We start from the raw sequence: 14,051 nt of genomic DNA on the forward strand, positions 1-14,051 counted from the left end.
AAGACGGAAATTATGAATTACGAACAAAAGCAAACACTGTAAGACAAAATACAATCATGCTTTTTCGCTATAGTGGATGAAGTATATTACAAACAGTAATAAAAACATAAGAATTATTTCTAAAAAATTATTTTTCTAAACAAATAATACTGTTAAAATTTGTAGTCTGTACATTATATTAAAAATCACACGAGATTTTATACATCAACAAACTTAGTACTAATAGGAAACAGATTTGGCTAATTAATGTTAACTAATTACACGTACTTATGAATAGTTTCCGTTGAAAACATTACATTTATTAATGATAATCATAATATAAAATGTTTTGATTAAAGTAATCTTAAGGCATGCTTAAATTTTTCCTACCAAATAACACCTCACGTATCACACAGTGGCCGATCATCTTGTGTCTGCTCGCCACAGCTGTGTTTTTCTAGCCTCAAATTCAAACGGCTCTTGAAATCCATTGTAGTTTCTGTTTGTGTTTTTCTTCCTTCTCTAGAGGAGATTAAGAACTCCAGAATAATTGTCTGCTTCCTGTTTCACGTCATTTCTATAAGAAAGTACAACGACCTCCTCAACTAAGTAGCATTATTGATTAAATCCAGTCTAGTCCATATCTAGTACTAGAGATTATCGCCTCCGTCTCCTCTGAGGGGGGAGGGACTTAGTCCTTAACAACAGAAACGGATTGCGAAAAAACGATCATGCAATGTTAACGGGCATAAAAAAAAATTCTGAGCAAGAAAGTTTTTCTGCGCATGCTCAGATTTAACTGGAGAAAACGAGTAATATTATTCCCGTTGCTTAGTAACAAATATGAAAATATGAGCGGTAATTCTAGTTAGGGTAATTATCAAGAGGAAAACATTTTCGCTTTTGGAAATTGAAGATAGAAGATATCGCAAGATTTTAAGAAATTTACCATAAGATTTTAGGAATTTTACTAGTTACTAAAATAAAAAAAAAAATAAAAAAAAGAAGAAGAAAAATTTAAATAATTAGGCTTGAACAATAAAAGTTGAAACAATTAGGATGCACCAAATTCTGCTCTGGGGACCACAATTCATATGAAAAACCTTCGATGATATTACCCTTAGCTGCTTTTAAAATTCTCTTCACAAATAGTACAGTGGTATGTGGTATTTGGATTCTGTTCAATTTCATCTTTCTTGATGTGATCTTCACCTGATAATCTCATGATAATTAGAATTTGTAAAAAATATTTTGAACGATTAGCACATTTTTGAAGGGAAATCTGCTCTCATAATAAGCGCAAAGCAAATAACAATCACGTTTTAGAATAATTTATTATTTCTATATACTTTATACTTAATATTACTCAACATATTTTCGTCTGATTCAGCGTTGAATGATCAAAAGAATGTCATCGATTAGCTGCTTGGTGAATTTTTCCCCCTAAAATTTTTTCACTAAAGTTCAATAACACTCTATGATCGTTCTCTCGCTATCCGCTTTCTTCAACAATATTATACATAAGAATAGTTTAAGAGAACCGGCTTAAGATAAATGCATAGAAGAATATATTCTTTGACAGTATTTAGATTGTATTGATAAATGTTATGTTATCGCGTTGGTTATTTTCTGATATATTTATCCTAAACACAATGTAATTTTTCACTATTATAGTATCTAAAATAGCGGTTCGCTCTTCATATTTTCTATAAAATAAGCTTTTCTAGAAATTTTTTTGTCAATCTTTGAAGGAGAATCAAATCAAGCGGAGTTCTGCAATAATCTAAAAAACGTAGTGTGAAATATGATTATATATCTTAAAAATGTATAAATTTTCTTGTTTACAATTCTTGATTTTCCATTCTATTTAATCCGTCATCATTTTACAAAAATAAAAAGTATTATATTAATTATTATTAATTTCCAGTTAAATTTTTGGAATTATGGCGTCTTAACATACATTTCAAAAATAAATAAATAATTATAATCATTAGGGGTAAGCGCTTTTTACATTAAGTAAAATGAACTGAAAAACTAAATTTTTTTAAAGAACCTTTTAAATAATTTCCCGTTATTCAGGAAGTTTAACAATTCATCTGAACCCTTTTCAAAATAATATATCCTCTTAAAAGCCATCAAAGGGGTCCTTTTATATGCATCATCCTGGCTGACGTTGAGAGGGTTCTTTTATAGGGGTGTATTTCCATGTCTGAAAGGGAAACTTGAGCTTTCTAGCATTTTGAGGTGTTTGAATGGACTTGAGAATTGAATGGAAATGAGAAGGAAAAAATAAAAATTAAACACATTATTTAAGTATAGTTAAAAATGGTTACTAAGGAAACAATTTTAGTCAAAAATTATAAAATAAACCTAAATATACTAATTAATGATGAAAAACAATACCATATTAGCAATCAATATCGATCTATAAAAAATAGTGATTTTATTGGTCGTTAATGGGCCTGCCCAGTACTGAGTTATTCTATAATACCCGCGTTTTTCATTAAAATATTATAAAAAGAATATTAATGCAAAGTAAATAGTAAATTAATTGGATGAAGAAATTAAAACTGCTTAAAAAGGAAGCAATAAATATGAAATTAGTAATTTAGGAAGTAGAACACAAAGTAAGAAAATAGATTGTTTGACTTTTGCTTACAGTACACTTTGCATACCAGTCATAAAACTGTCAATCAATAGTCTGGTTTACAATGCGATTGTGTTACCGATAAGGGTCAGTTCTAGAAGAGGTTACAACCTTTTAAACATTATCTAAAAATGTCATATTTGGCAAGAGTTAGCATGATGTTTGACACAATTTCGAATACTTAACGATATGTTTATTAATAGAATTTCATGCGTTTTAATACTATATGAATAATTTCCACTTTGCTTTTTATGAAAGATGAATTGCTTTTCAATGTATTTATTCAAAAAGGTATGATAAAAATCATTGAGAAATGATATTTCTTCTTATATAAATAGTGTATCCACTTCGAAATAATAATAATTTCTTCTACATTTTAGATATAAAGGCATTACTTTACATAAATATAACGTTTTGAATTAAACGAAAGAGTTTGCGTTTCATTAGTTTTTGCTTTATTTCTTCTTGATTCATTTATTTAATTAAATAAGTTCGAACATTAAAATATATGTTATTTAAATATAGGCACTTAAAAAAAGACGTTTCTTAAATATAAAGTACAATTAAATGAGGTTAGTGGTATTGGAATGATTTGTAAGGAAGGAAAAGTTGCAAAAGTAATTCTTGAAATGCGTAAGTAGTAAGAAAAGCTTCCAACTACGGATGTTAAATTTGCATACTATATCAGTTGTTTTTTTTTAAAAAAAATCAGTTTCCAGAGTAGAACGCCATTACAAATTTAAGCTTGTCTTTTTATCATCGTAGATATAATTTAAATGTGACATTTTTTTTAAAAATCTGTACTCTGATAAAGATAAATTATTTGTTCATTATATGACTTTGCCTTTTGCATATGAAATATTGTAATTATAAGGTGCATAAAATAAAATAAGCAGCTTACTAAATCAGAAGTATATGAATATTTTGCTAACTGATAATTTATATCTGCGAAAATTTGTATTAGATATTAGCTGAATTCAAATTTAATTTTCTTCTAGTTGCACTATTTATTAAACCATAATCCAAATCTACTGTTAAAAAATAAAATAGAATTAAGAAAAATGATTTTTACATTAATTTATGTAGTAAATGTTCTTTAGAAACTTTAATTTCATTAAATATCGTTCTTATATGTACAATAAGTCATTAAAAATAGTGTTGAATGAAGTTCTGGTAATACACTCTTCAACAATATACATCTGCACCTTTATTGAAATGTTTACTGATTAGCTATGCGTTTTTTTTCCCTCCATATTTTAAACAATATAATTATTTCTAATTTCAGAAGAATTCATATCCATTTTAAACCTTCCAGGGGCCCTGAAATAATGCTAATCTCTCGCCCCTTTTTCCCTTCAAATTTTTTATTGATCTTAATTTAATTTTTATTCAGCAATTTTAGGTAGTAAATGGCACAGTCAAAACGTAAAATTAATTTTAAGCAAGCTATCGAAAACAAAAGACAACTTTCTATAACACTCTAAATAATACCGTAAAAGGAGAGATATTTTTTTAAATTGTAAAGCTCCAAATTTTTTAGAATTAGCATAAATAAAATAGCATAACGAATAACTTGTAAATGGTAATTAGGAGTATTACTAGAATAAAGTTCCAAAATTAATTCAATCAATACTTGATTATGACTTGAATAAATTTGACTGCGGGGCCCTCTGTCATCAAATGAAAGTATAAAACTAAATACCTTTCTACAACTACTAAAAATTATCAGGAACTGAGGGGCTCCTTGACAATTGCCAATTCAGTGCATTTATAAATATTAATACAAAAAATAATGTTATCTCTGGCGTAAATTATCTTAAAATTTAAAAAAATTCATCAATTTTATTGGTTTATAATTCTTTGCGTATTTTTATTCTGTAAAAAGAATACAGATCTTAGATAGCATGTATGTTTTATAGTCAAGATCTTCCGTTTATATTTACGTATGAAAAGTTTTTATATAAACGAGAATACTAGATTTTTAAATATAAGATACGATGAATTTTTATAAATATATCAGGCTTGTTAAGTTATTTATTTCATTTGTATTTGAATTATTTATTTGATTACCAGAAATTCGAAAGATTTGAACAGATTTAATTTCAAATTGTAGGAAATTTATCAACTGTTAAATTCCCGTATTGACTTGTATGCTATTAATTAGATGAAATGCACATTTAAATGATCCACTTATCTTAAAACATTTGGAATCGTTTGTGATGGTAATAGTTAAGTTCAAATGTAATTTTTTTTAGAATGGAATTTCAATTTCAGATTTTCTTTTAAAGTTTATTGATTTTTATTTGAGAACTATATTTAGCATACTTTGACTGTGAATGAATAATGCAGAGAATTAATATGATTTGCAAGTAAAAACTATTTTTTACTGCAAATTTTTATAAAATTATTTTTTAATATATAATATTTTTATATATTTTTAATATTTTTATAAAAAAGTCAATATTTCTCTTAATTTTTGATTAATTAAAATTCTAATTAAAAATTCAAAAAATCCCTTTCCTACCCTCTAAAGTATATATTTGCCAAATTTGATAGGCAGATGGCCTGGTGTATACAGAACCAGCATATACAAATAGAGACAAAAGTTTTTTTTTCCTTGTGTTTAAGCACCAAAATTTAGTTAAAATACCACTACATTTTCTCGCCAAATACTCTTGCCAATAGATAATATTTCTTTTAGCAAACCTGGATTAATCACTCCCTACCCCCTTTTTTTCAAAGAGCTACGCATGATTTATTGGCCTTCTATGACCCGTACGCAAATGTCCGTACGCATCTGTCCCGCTACTAGGAAATTATTCTATAGATCATTAAAGTCGATTGATAATACAAGAAGGATCAATTAAGCTTATAATTGCATAATTACTTTGCGTAATATTCCTTTGAAAAGTTATAAGCCGAGTTTTAATTAACATTTTATTTTTGTGAACATTAGCTTTACATTTGCTTTTTTTAGAATATTTTACCTAATTTAATTATTTTAATCGATTGAAAAAATTCTTACCTGAAATACTGATGATGAAATTATGATGATGAGGCTTTATGAACAGTGAATATCGCATTTCCAGAGTGAAATAATTCATCTGAAAGTTGCTTATCGATTTATCATTACTTAACCTTCAGAATTCTTGCATTTGACTTCTTTTGCTGGCACCATGCAAAATTAATGAGCAAATTCTAATTAATTTTTTAAATAGAAGCATATATATTATCTTTCTAAACAATATCTTGTTTTCCTTATATATAAAATTGTATTCCACACATATTGCGAATACAGAATGAAAATTTACGCCACTGAAATGGCAAGGAGTGGCGATGTATGACAGCGCCCTCTTCGATCTCATTGTGTTCTGTTCTTGTATACATTACTGTAATGTGATGTGAAGTGAACCTAAGGGGTGTAAATGTCATCTATCCAAACCTCTTCAGGTTATTTCAAAACTTGAAATAACCACAAAAACATTTTAATGTTATTTCAAGTTTTAAAATCCAAAAAATCAATAAAGGAAATGTCAGAAAGAAGAGTTTTTCATTTAATCTAACAACACCTGGAATATCAAATTTAAAAAATCTGCTTATTTAGGCCTTCCCCCTTTACTTTCCTTTAAATTCGCTCAAAATATTTTAGAAACATCCTGTATTTGTTAAATTAAATATAACATTCTATTAATGATCATTAATCTACTGATGTGGTATTTTAAATCATCTTTTCGGGGTATCTGAAAAGGATCTTGAAAAAAAATATATTATTAAATTAGAATCTATTCGCTTATTTTTCTATTAATATTTAAATTTTTGAGTTTGTAGAAATTTCAACAACCCTTTTGTATTTTTTTATTTTGTTCCTTCATATCTGCAAAAAAAAAAAAAAAAAAGAATATATGCAAAGAAAGATCGTCCCCAGGTAATGTATTTCCAAAAGTAAACTATATAAATCAGATGTGACATTCAATTATATATCATATATATTTGAAGATTTTACCTGCATTGAATAGGTCCCCCCCCCTTTTTATGAAACCGTTTAGTTAAAATTTGATAAAAATATTGAGTTTCAGCACGACAGTTTTTGTATTAGTTGAAGCTTATACAATTCTTTTTTTTTAAATTAAATTTCAAATTTTTGATGAGATGACTGAAAAATAAACAGATTCACTGCATAACGAACAAAACAATATAACACTTTCAAAATAGTACGTGTTGCATGTATGTCAAATTTTAAGTTCCTTTGTTGAGATAGCCTTCAAGAGTAAATAACATTTAAAAAAATTAACTGGAAATTTTAGCAACCATTAACCCCAGTGAAGCAGCTGGTCGCCAATGACAACTAGTATTAACTAAAGATCAATTTATTAGAGTTTTAATAGTGATATGAATTTGCCGTTGTTATCTCACTAGTTCATCAGCAATCTTTTAATAAAATTTTATTTGCTTTGCATAGCGGAGATCGGATATCTGTGCAATTGCTTCAGAAAATTCTATATATATTTGACGGGATAAGACATATTTTATACCTCACATTTAAAAGCTTTCATTTCTATTTAACTCCGTTTGAATTTTTAGTGTTCGATTCCGTGCCGTAACGTTTAAACCATAAATATCGACACGAAATGGGGTTTATGGTTATAGCTTAATCATGAAGGATATTTTGGAATCGCTAATCTTATATATGAAATCTGATAATTAACAAGAACAATGCAAACTATTAATTTTTTTCGCAACACCCCATTAAAATTATCAAATAAAACAGCTGAAATAATATTTTATTAGTTATAGAATGGTTCTAATTCTTTATTCATCTGCTTCTCACATGATCTGCAAAGGATATCAGCTGCTTCACCATAGTTGATGCGATTACTTAGCCGTCATGTCAGATCACATTTTAAAAATGCAATAAAAGTCAAAAATAAATAAAGTATTATGTTTTAAAGGAAAAAGGGTTAAAATAAATGACAAACATTTGAGAAATTGAGTATTACACTATTATAAAATGTTTTTATCATTGAAATTAAATTCGAGATTTCTATACTTTGAAATATAAACGCCAACTAATAACCAAATTTGACATGTAACTACCAAATTTGACATGTAATTACTTCTTGGGTAGTTTGACGCTCACTAAGGAAAAGGGTTATAAATATTTTAAATTAGAATTTTCATTAAAAATTAATCATAATTTTAACGTTTTTCCTTAATAACTTCTGAGCATATAACACAAAATGTATTTTTACTGTATTTCAAAAAATAAATTTCTCAATGATATCAATTTCATTTCCATATGATATTTTCTTCTATTTTTGATATTTTTTTTAGATTATTAAATAAATTTCACAAAATTACTTTTCATTATATTAGTTACTGAATTTATACTCATGTGCATTGCAACGGCATTAAAAAACACTTTTTTGTGTGTGTACATTATCGCTATTATAAAATTAAGTATAAATTATAAAAGTAAAATTAAAAAAGAAAGATTCAAGTCTAATTTATTATCATAATTAAATATTTTGGGAAACATTATCCAGTTTTTTTTAAGACTAAAATCTTCATTGGATACTTCTTGAAATGAATAGAAATGAATTTCATTAGATTATAAATCCGTAAGAAAGAAACTAAGAAAAAAAAAGAGATCTTAAATATACGATTTTCTGCTAAATAATTGCTCCTACAAGGGTTAATGTGCATGCAAATAAAATTGATTTAAAAAAGCAAAGAAACAGAAATATTGATATCTGCTTTTGTTTATTCTTATTTGTTGTTGTTTATAATGGCACTTGCCATGGACAAGCTCGCTGACGAAGTCACCGATTTTAAGCAAAGGGAGCATCTCTTGTTTTAGCAGCGCCAGCTAGTGCCAAGAGTACGTCTTAGCTGCTCATGCATCACATTCGCTTGCACAACCCCTTTTTACAGGGGAGCACATTCACACATCTCACAGATAGAACAGACGAAGAACAACCATGCCAGAACCGGGACTCGAACCCAGGAAGCCAAGATCACGGGGAAGACGCGCTACTCCTATGTCAGGACACCAGCTTGTTCTTCTTTGAATACCTCGATATATCTGAATGATTTTTTAAAAACTGCTGGTATAATTTTCTTAGAAATCGAGGCTCCCATATTAATTTCAACTCATCGTTACTGTCCGATTAAAGTTTCAATGGAAGTATATTCGCACATGATGACGAAATAATGTTTTTAAAGAGTCAGCATCTGTGTTTCAATATTTTATTAATATCTTTTCTTCTGATTCCTACATTTATATTAGTTATACTGAGGTAGAGCAAAATCGGACTGCTGTTATAGGACCAGAATTGTGTCAAATGGAATGTGATAAATACTGATTTCACTTTTAACTACTTCTAAATTATAAGGTGCTTTAAAATCAATTAATGGTTATAAAAAGCAATAAATTGACTAATATTTGCTTGCTTTTCAAAAAATCTTCAGATGCCACCACATTTTTATGTTTGATTAATAAGATAATAGACGGAAAAATTTTGCGTATGTCAGAAGTAGGGATTGCAATATCGGACTAAAATTTCAATACCGGTATTCGGTATTTTTTAGATCTTAATACCGGTATTAGAAATTTTAGAAAAAGAAAGAAAATACAGGTGTTTCTTTGTTTTATTTGCCAGTTTTATTAGAGAGTGTAAATATAGCAAAAAATAATTTGTAACTTATAAATTATAACAGTATAAAAAGAATCACAAAAAAGTAAAGGAACATCTTATTTATTTAAATCACACAAAAAGTATAAACACCACTATTCAGTCTGTGGTACTATTACAAATTTTTGAAATGTCATCTTAAAAAACATAATGCATCGATTGTACTGTCATTAAGCCTGAAGATTAATTTTGTGTAAAAATTACCAGCTACCGATAACGCTGTTTCGGCATCTATGCTAGTTGGTAGTACTGTTAGCAATGCGCGATATACTTTTTCCAAGTATTTGCCTCTAAATCCCTTATCTTCAAAAAAATCAATTTCTCGTCGGATGGTTTTGGATATAGCTGATTTCTGTATTGTATTTGGTTCGTTGAAATTTTTTTATTTATCGCTAATTCTAATTTTTGTTCAAGAGACAATTCCTTTTCACTATCGACATTAGTGTCATCATAAACTTCGATAACTGAACCGAATTCTTTTGAATGTGGATAGGTTTGTGGGTAAATTTTAAGAAAATTTACTATAAACTTAATCAGATTTGAATTGGTTATTTTCTTTTCTTCTTTTTCATTTCCATTTTTAAAATCATTATAATTATGTAAATCCCATAAGACATTTTCTATTTCGGTATGCCTTTCTTCTGTGCAATTTTTCAATGTAATATATAATTCTTCATATAGTGATGTGTGCTGTTCTTTCAGTGACTGCAACATGAAATTTATTGTTGCATTAGCTGTTAATAAATTAGAATCTCTCCGACATAATGCCTCAATAGTCAGTTTTATTGGAAGTAGAGCTGATATAGTTCTGGATATTAAGTCGAATTCACTATCTGAAAAAATTAATTTACAGGTTTAATTCGATATTGCTTTTTGGATTGTATTTCTCAGTTTCAATAATCGTTCCATCATTAGGAGTAAACTGTTCCAACATGTTTTAGAATCTAATATTAACATATATTCTGTTTTATTTTCAGTTAGTATATATTTTAGTAATATATCATTTTTTATAGGGGAATATAAATTATAGGAAGCAATTCTTGATGGCTTAATATTTCATCCTCATTAGCAATATCTTCTTCAACAATTACATCGTCATTATCTTCATTGTCAATATCACTCTCACTCTTACTCCCTTCAAAGTTGGAACCTGATGTTTCTATATCCACAGTATTTGGATTCTTCTGTTCTTTATTTTTTTGTTATAATACATATATTACTCCTAATTGAATTGCATGTGCATAGCACAACTGCTGATTTGCACCAATCAACCTTCTAGCTTTTTTTATAACGGTTGCTCCATCAGTCGTTATGGATACAATATCTTCTTTCAGGTATAATCCATGTTTGGCTAATTTAGATTTAAGCAATTAATTAAGCATTCATTAGCTAATTAATTTTGCCCGTTAGGGAGACATAAAAACAAAAACGTATACTATTTTGCTATGTTCGCGATCCCTGAACATATAGTGAAGACAATTTTAAAAATTTCTTACAAATACCGAAAAAACGGTATTTAAACTTGTGCATACCGGTTTTACAAAATTGTACAAATGGTTCAGAATACCGGTATTCGGTATCCCGGTATTGCAAACCCTAGTCGGAAGTTCATAGAAAAAAGCATTATGTGTTGGTCAGAGCTACTTTTAAATGCATAGGCATCACTTCATATAAAAATCTGACTTAATTTCACCATAAGGGAATAGATTGCTCTCTTGGCTGTAGCGGATCAGGAAAAGTGATTCCCGTTTATGATTCGTTAACAGCAAAACCAAGTAATATAGAGCAGTCAAACGGACTGCAGAGAGCAGTTCGTTGTTAAAGAGAACATTATTATAACAGTCTTTGCTGTTATAATAATGTGCTGGTAAGAATGTAAGCAAAGAATAAAATCCATTACTTTCTTCTTCCACTTCATATTCCTCGTCCATGCCATGATTGACTTACTCCCACCACTGGTGTGGTAAAGGCAGTGTCCATAAGTGTGTAGAAGAGGAAGGGCTGGTAATTAAAAAACGTTCTTGTCAAACATATCACCCAGATTTAACAGACATCAAATATTGGTCATTTTGTTATGTTATCATTCAAGAGTAGTTAAGGAATTTGGAATCAACTCTTGAAAACACATTTTAGAATATAGTTGTTTTGCAAAATCATTACTTGGAATCATAATCTCCAAAATTAAACTGTTTGTAGAGTTAAGTTATGCAAGGAAAAAAAATTTGAATGCAAATATTTTTTAACACACACTTTTATTTATATGATAATGAAGTAGAATTTCTTTATTTCTTCCATTTTTTTTACTCGTTAGTCTCAAATTCAAAATTCATTATTATACGCAATATAGAATGTAGAATTCGTTTTTTTCTTTCTTTTCTTTTTGAACTATGAGGTACCCCTTGTAAGGAATAAAAAGTAAACTTATCCATTCACTGATAATTAAGATCTGAAAATATTAAAACAGTATATTATTTTCAAGAAATATGAGAGTACAAAATCTGAAAACTCTAACATATCAGGAATAAGGATTGCAATATCGGTATACCGGGATACCGAATACCGGTATTTTGAGCCATTTGTACAATTTTGTAATACCGGTATTCACAAGTTTAAATACCGTTTTTTCGATATTTACTAGAAATTTTTAAAATTGTCTCCACTATATGTTCAGGGATTGCCAACATAGCAAAAGTATAAGTTTTTTACGTCTTTATTTTTATGTCTCCTTAACGGGCGAAATTAATTAGCTCATTAATAGCTTAAATAATTGCTTAAATCTAAATTACCGAAACATGGATTATCCCTGAAAGAAGATATTGTATCCCTAACGACTGATGGAGCAACAGTTATGAAAAAAGTTGGAAAGTTGATTGGAGCAAAAAAAAAAAAAAAAAAAAAAAAAAAAAAAAAAAAACCCAAAAAAAACGCCCAAAAATAACAGAAGAATCCAAATACTGTGGATATAGAAATTTCGGTTTCCAACTTTGAAGAGAGTAATAGTGAGAGTGATATTGACAATGAAGATAATGACGATGTAATTTTTGAAGGAGATATTGCTAATGAGGATGAAATATTAACTCATCAAGAATTGATTCCTATAAGTTATAAAGTTCGAAAAATTGTCAAGATATTTAAACGCTTCCCTATAAAAAATGACATATTGCTAAAATATATACTAACTGAAAATAAAACAGAATATATGTTAATATTAGATTCTAAAACACGTTGGAACAGTATACTCCTAATGGTGGAACGAGTTTTGAAACTGAGAAATCCAATCCAAAAAGCAATAATCGACTTAAAACTGTAAATTAATATTTTCAGATAGTGAATTAATATATTCAGATAGTGAATATCCAGAACTGTATCAGCTCTACTGCCAATAAAACTGACTATTGAAGCATTATGTCGGTGAGATTCTAATTTATTAACAGCTAATGCAACAATAAATTTCATGTTCCAGTCACTGAAAGAACAGCGCACATCACTATCTGAAGAATTATATATTACATTGAAAAATCGCACAAAAGAAAGGCATACTGAAATATAAAATGTCTTATGGGATTTACATAATTATAATGATTTTAAAAATGGAAATGAAAAAGAAGAAAAGAAAATAACCAATTCAAATCTGATTAAGTTTATAGTAAATTTTCTTAAAATATTTTACCCACAAACCTATCCACATTCAGAAGAATTCGGTTCAATTATCGAAGATTATGATGACACTAATGTCGATAGTGAAAAGGAATTATCTCTTGAACAAAAATTAGAATTAACGATAAATAAAAAAAAATAATAATAAAAAAAAAGCAACGAACCTCAATACAATACAGAAATCAGCTATATTCAAAACCATCCAACGAGAAATTGATTTATTTGTAGATGAGGGATTTAGAGGTAAATACTTGGAAAAAGTATATCGCGCATTGCTAACAGTACCACCAACTAGCATAGATGCCGAAAGAGCGTTATCGGTAGCTGGTAATTTTTACACAATATTACTTTTCAGGCTTAATGGCAATACAAATGATGCATTTTGTTTTTTAAGATGACATTTCAAAAATTTGTAATAGTACCACAGACTGAATAGTGATATTTACACTTTTTTGTGTTTTAAATAAATAAGATGTTCCTTTACTTTTTTGTGATTCTTTATATACTGTTATAATTTATAAGTTACAAATTATTTTTTGCTATATTTACACTCTCTAATAAAACTGGCAAATAAAACAAAGAAACACCTGTATTTTCTTGTTTTTTCTAAAATTTCTACTACTGGTATTAAAACCGGTATAACGGTATTAAGATCTGAAAAATACCGAATACCGTTATTGAAATTTTGTTCCGATAATGCAACCCTAATCAGGAAGTTAGCATAAAATCGTTTAGGAAATTTAATTTTTACAAATATGGGGGGAAAAACCCTCTTTAATTGGGAATTCGAACTTCGTTTTTGTATGTAAGTAAATCCTGTCATAAACTGAGATGTCCTCGTTTTCCTCTGCCGCCTACTCGGAGCGTAATTATTTCACTGTACTTCTGGCTTTTAAATAAAATAGTTACTAATAGTTTTTTTTTTTAGTTATTCATGATGCCAAATATGTGTTTTCCGAACTCAGGAAGTTCTGAAACATGGAGATTCGTCCAAATTTTGAGTTCGAATTTTCTGAAGATTACAATAATTTCTCTATGCTTCGTATACTCGAAAGTACAAAATTGCAACACTTTTC

This window comes from Argiope bruennichi, chromosome X2, assembly GCF_947563725.1.
Source record: "Argiope bruennichi chromosome X2, qqArgBrue1.1, whole genome shotgun sequence".
In the NCBI taxonomy this organism is placed as follows: Eukaryota; Metazoa; Arthropoda; class Arachnida; order Araneae; family Araneidae; genus Argiope; species Argiope bruennichi.